Source organism: Lolium rigidum, chromosome 1 (genome assembly GCF_022539505.1).
Source record: "Lolium rigidum isolate FL_2022 chromosome 1, APGP_CSIRO_Lrig_0.1, whole genome shotgun sequence".
Taxonomy (NCBI): Eukaryota; Viridiplantae; Streptophyta; class Magnoliopsida; order Poales; family Poaceae; genus Lolium; species Lolium rigidum.
In genome coordinates this window covers 307537850-307544104 of record NC_061508.1, presented here as the reverse complement: position 1 = coordinate 307544104, position 6255 = coordinate 307537850, and the positions used below count along the sequence as shown (strand labels likewise).

General features: G+C 41.2%; 1 pseudogene; it reads left to right on the top strand.

The window, feature by feature from the left end:
- Positions 1-410: 410 nt before the first annotated feature.
- Positions 411-5846, top strand: LOC124661106 (annotated as a pseudogene).
- Positions 5847-6255: the final 409 nt, after the last annotated feature.

The following is a 6255-nucleotide window of genomic DNA, read 5'->3' as shown; positions in this document are numbered from 1 at the left end:
CATATTCATTCATACCACTTGTATTTCACTATCTCTTCGCCGAACTAGTGCACCTATACATCCGACAAGTGTATTAGGTGTGTTGGGGACACAAGAGACTTCTTGTATCGTGATTGCAGGGTTGCTTGAGAGGGATATCTTTGACCTCTTCCTCCCTGAGTTCGATAAACCTTGGGTGATCCACTTAAGGGAAAAATTGCTACTGTTCTACAAACCTCTGCTCTTGGAGGCCCAACACTGTCTACAAGAATAGAAGCACACGTAGACATCACATGGAACATAAGAAATTATGGATACGTTTGAGACGTATCAAGGAGCCACCGCGCACAACAATCTGTTGCTCTAAAACCGCAGGAGTACATTGTGCCATCTGAATCGCGGAAGAGTCGGCATTTATGTACATGGTAATGATGGATGCAGAGGAATTGGATCGGGAGGAGGGAGCGGGGGAACTGCACGTGGATCAGGCCGGGAGGAGGCGCAGGGAGCAGCGCAGTGGTGGCGAGCGGCAGAGCAAGCGAGGCGCGGGGAGACATGTGAGGGGATGAGAAGGGAGACTTGTGATTTGGTTGAAAAAACTAAAGGGCGTTTTTGCAAAACCAACAACGCGCTTCTCAGTCCCAAATTCGATTGTAGGCTAATTTGAATTAGAATCATATTTAGAAGTACACATGATCGTTGCGTGATCACGTCCCAGTGTGCGTCCCAGTGTGCTGTTGTTTATGAGCAGGGCCGGTCCTAACTTTTCAGGGCCCGGGGCGAAACTAGAACCCAGGGCCCTATAAACCTAGAAAAACTTTATATGTATGCCAATGAAAAATCACAAAAATATGGATGATCCTTGACCTCTGCACACAATTATATTTTATTGATTATTACTCAACAATGTGATCTATGTCGATGAAATCGCTAACAAAAGAAAGATTTTTTAGGCCATCCAAAATGGACTGTCCGACGGTAGTATCTTCCAAAAACGAACACAAAACCTATGAGTTGAGACCACCAAGCCGGAGCCGGTGACGTCGTGCTGGTTGCGGCCGAGCCGACAACGACATGCCGGACTTCGGTGAGGAATAAATTTAGCATTGGGGGTGCGAGGTGAGGGGTCGCCGATGTAGGAGAATGGGGTATGCCTTAAAGAGTTGGATGTGGGTGTCGATGGATCGGCGGATGATGATCAGCAGTGCACCGACGACGGGTGGTGTAGGGAGAGTCTTGCTAGTGGTGGTTTCACGGCCTACGCAGCTCGCATGATTGAGGGAAGGAGACGAGCGATGAGGCTCACCGACTGAAAAGAAGGAGACCATGAGAGGGATGATGTAGACGTCAGCAGACTAAGAATTGGACTAATTATCAACCGGCTTACATAAACCCATAATTAAACTACATTAGATGGAGAAGACTCTACCAAACCATGGGCTTGATGTGTGCTACGAGCTCTATCAACGATCAACGAGAATCAAAATGACTCAATTATTTATTTGCTGCATTTTTCCTTTTAATAAGGCGTGCCACATTGATTGGATCATTCTTGTGGCCACGCTAGAAACCACGTCTCACTGTTTTTAATCAACCAGCTCATCCATCTTAATCCGTTATCTAAGGGAAGCCCAAGCTAAAGAAATAAAACAAAACCCAAACTAACTACGGAGTAGAAAAAATAGGCCTAGATGCCTGTCCACTAGAGGAAACCAAATAAGGCTTCGTCCCCGTCGCCCTAAACTGTTCGTGAGAAGAAGAACTCGTGACCTGTTCTAATGGCGCAGCAGGCGTCTCCCTTGCCTAGCTGAGACTTGGGGCCCCCTGATTCCGAGGGCCTGGGGTGGCCGCCCCGCCTCCCCCCCCACCCCCCAGGGCCGGCCCTGTTTATGAGCAACTGTTATTGTTTACGATAAGTTGTTGTTTATAATATGATCTTTTCATAATTACTATGGGTTAATGCTTATAGTGTGTTATTTTTATAAATTATGGTTGCATGTTGTTAATTTTTTATTTAACAGACTATTTTAGTTTAATTTGATGTGTTGTAAACGAATTCATTTTTACCCACGGGTATGAAAAAGACCCTGTGAATTTTTTTAAAAAAATCATGCGCCGCTTCCATTAAACCTAACTGATCGGGTCTCTGCCCCAACGCGGCCGACTACCCAGCCTCTGGTTCTTCCGGATTGGAAAGAGAGAAAAGATCCCCACCCAACGCAAATCCCCCTCCCCCGGCGCTGCCCATCGCGCCGGGACATCCCCAGTCCGACGCCGCCGCCGTTCCCCTGCCCACCCGTCGCCGGCGGGGTCTATCCCTGCACGATTTAGGTAATTCTTATTAAAATCTCCCTTGAATTGACACGATGCTATGTACGATGGGTTCAGATGCTCACAAGACACTTAATGTATTTGTGGGTTGAGATTGTTGTAAATTTATGTGGCTTGTTCTTCCCTATTTCCTCTACTCTAACGGCAGGTTCCTTTTTTTTATTTTCGCGGGTAACGGCAGGTTCAGTTATGTGCTGCTTACAATCTCACTGTACAATTACATAAAGTACCTGATTGTGCAAATTGGTTGGGCAGATTGCAAGCAGTCATTACTTAAGTAATCTGTCCATAACATAGTTATTTCCGTGCAATGATCCTATATTTCATATTCGGTGACCCCTGATAAACTATTTTCAGTTGCAGTATTTAATACTGTTGCCAGTTGATGTTTTGTGGTCGAGTTATAATAATATTCATATTAACTAATAACGTCTTGCCTGTTGATGTTTGTTCCGGTACGGGCCGAAAGTTATATCTTCATGATCCGAGTTGTATGGAGATCTTGCTGGTCAAAGTAGCTATTCAAATCAGACCCTCTGGAATATTAAATCATCTGCTTTATTTTTCAATAACTTTACTGGCATGCACCACAAAGTTCATGCTTCTCCGAAGTATCGAAAGTGGGGCATACAAAGTTACAAACTCACATTTAGTCTCAAAGTGACATGCGCTACCTTTTAGTTAAAATGCAGCTGTAGTGTTATCCGATCATTCAAATTGACAACCATTATTGTCATCTAGTGTTCATCACTGCATGGGGAAGCAAAACCTTACGTGTTATTATCCGTTGCTTGAAATTTTTGTATTGTATGTATATCCATATTCACTACCTATCTTGGTTACTGATATTAGTGCAATGCAAATCCATGCTAATGTGATTTTTGTTTATTTTCTGTGCAGACATACTTGGGCATACAGATATTTCGGTTTTACTTCAAGTGCACTAGGTTCTCAGCTGAGATTATTTTTAAAACAGACCCCCAAAATTCAGATTATACAGTGGAATCTGGGGCTAGTCGAAATTTTGATCCTTTGGCGTGAAGAGGACGAGGGGAAAGGTATAGGGCATATTCTGAGCAGCTTCAGTTTTTCTGTCAGTTTGAGCTTTAATCTAATCACGGTGATGTATTTTCTTTTGTTCAGGTTGTGGACAACGAGAAGAGAAAACGAGCAGCGGAGGACATGGGCGATGCAATGAGAGCACTGAAGAACAGAGCAAACCACTCAAAGCAGGACATGGACATAGTTGCTGCTTTAGAAGAGATGCGGTCCATGAAGGTGCAATCTGGGTTTAATTTCGGTTACACTGTACTTGTATATCCAATCAAGTGTTGACTTCCTGACTACTGACATCAATTTCGTGTGCTGTTTGCAGTCAAGACATGCAGGAGTATCCGTTAACCAGATGCTCGAAATTTTGAAGCACTCCACTCACCTTAAGGCAAGTCCTCACACACTTTTTTTTTCTATATGTTTAATAAAAAAATTACATGTAGCATTTCATCTCTTCGGGAACTACTTAAAGTACCTTGCTTATGACATGGTGTCCTGGTATTATTTTCTTAAAACCTCTCTCTAACATTTGTGATTTTATGTGATTACAGGTGGAAAACATAGTAGCGGAACTAGATGATGAAGATGAAGATGAAGATGAAGATGAAGAACTCATCAAATCAATCACTTCCCGAGTAATCCTCTATGTCAACTTCCATATGTATCTGCAGGTGCAAAGATGTGCATGAGTTTTTTCTAACCCTCTTATACCATTGGCTATTGCAGAACTCGAAAGATTATGTGAAAAGGATCGAAGATGACGACGGTGATGAAGATTTCGTTATACCAGGCCAGTTAAGGTTCATGGCAGAGGTAATTGTTGTCTCATTATATTCTTCCTTTTCGTTTATGTTTATATTTCTTTCTGTTAGTGTTATGTCCTTAATCATCAATAGTTATAAGATCACTGTAGCCCATCAGCTTGAATTTTATTTCATCCTCCCAAACTAGTTGACTTGACACAGTTACAACCGCAAAATATGCTGAATTATCATTTGTGTATGCCTGTTCTATTTGAAGCATTTTGGAATTCCTCTTCTTGATGTGTTGTATACTGTAAATATGCAGCCTTTTTATGTAGAGTTTTTCAAAATGCAAGCTAGCTGTAATACCTAAGCTTCAAATACTGAAATACTAGTTTTGTATGAAGTGTTTATTGTCATTTCTCTAGGATGTTTTCAGTTTGCATTAGGGTAAGGTCATAGTGCATATGTTACTAGTCTACGTTACTATCTCCATAGTGGGTAGTGTCATAGGTGTGATTACATACAGCTTTCATTTATTACTTTGTAGAGTCATTTTTCATTAGGAAGTGCTATGTGATGGTAACATATTATGTTACCCCAATTGTCTCTCTCCTCTTTAATTAATTGCCACATCATTGTTTTTCCTAGGTGGTATGCATGTTACCACCTATGTTACTCGCACTATGGGAGGTCTAAGATATAGAAACAGTTAGAGTTAAATGGACGGTAAGCCGTTTTGAAACAAAAAAAAAATCACTGATAAGAGTAAATGCTGGTCATTCGGCAATAGGAAACATTGGCACTAATCTAATTGTGTTATGGATTAGCAATTTATGTTGAAGATATTTCTGCAGCTTTTTCTGTGGAGTGTTTATTGCTTGCTTTTCTGTCTTGCCATGAATATTTTCCTATATTTCTAGTTTTCAATTCGATGTCTCATGAATTTGTTTGTTTGGTCAGCTGAGAGTTCTGTTATTTTGTTTTGCAGATCAATGGATCTTCTGAATCAGTGTTAAATCCAACAGATGTGTTGACCAAAAATAATAGTACCTAGAGTTCCACTAAACAAGGTAGGCAATAATTTCTTCACTGTATCCATTAAACTGTTAAGGTCCATGACTGCACATACAGGTCCATGACTGCACATACAGGACCCGAAATTTGATAATTTGCTATTTTAACGTGCTCTGAGAGTGATCGTGTTCCACATCATGCACTTAGGCAGCTTATCTTGCCAGGACCATCATTATCGTTGACTACCAACGTCCACCCAGTTTATGTTGCTATTCGCCTTAAGTTTTACCAGTCTTAGGGCTCCTTTGATTCAAAGGATTTGCATAGGAATTGTGTAGGATTTGGTTCCTATGGGAAAATTTCCTATACATGTTGTTTGATTCATAGGAACATATCCTATAGGAAAAAATCCTATAGGAATCTTGTAGTGTAATTCCTATAGGAAAAAAGCATTAGCTCATACCTCATGAAAAATTCCTTTGCTACAAGCAAACAAACTTCATCTTCCTATAGGATTCAATTAGACATGTCATTCCAATCCTATACCTTTCCTATTCCTATGCTTTTCCTATCCTTTAAATCAAAGGAGCCCTTATTCTTTTTACCCTGCAGGAAACAAGGCCGTGGGATCTAAGATGCCCAAAATTCATAGTAAAACCAAAGCCTTTTGGCGCAAATCCTCAGAGGAAACAGATGACTGAGTCCGGCAAAGCAAGCACCTGACTGAGTCCGGTTGTTGGAAGTTACAACTGCGTTGGAGGAGACGAACCCCTGTAGCACGATGGTGCAACTCAGTATGTATTGCCGTTTCTTGTAAAACAATTGACAAAATCCACGGAAGCAACACTCAGATTGTGGGTAGCTCTCTGGGATGCCCATTTGTGTTCATGTCTTTGTCGTGTGAGCCGATGTTTTTGTACATTTCTTCTGTGCTATTTTATTAACCAGTACTCCATTACTCTTGTAATATAAAACGTATTTTTTTCGAGATTGAAAAGATAGAAGTTGTACAATCCTCCTAGGAGACGATTACAAGTGCTTAAAGGAATCTAAATGAATCTTAATGGACGATACAGTTGCCATAAACCTTCTTCGGAAAGAACCTTAATGGGCTAAAGTTGAAAGTAAGCCG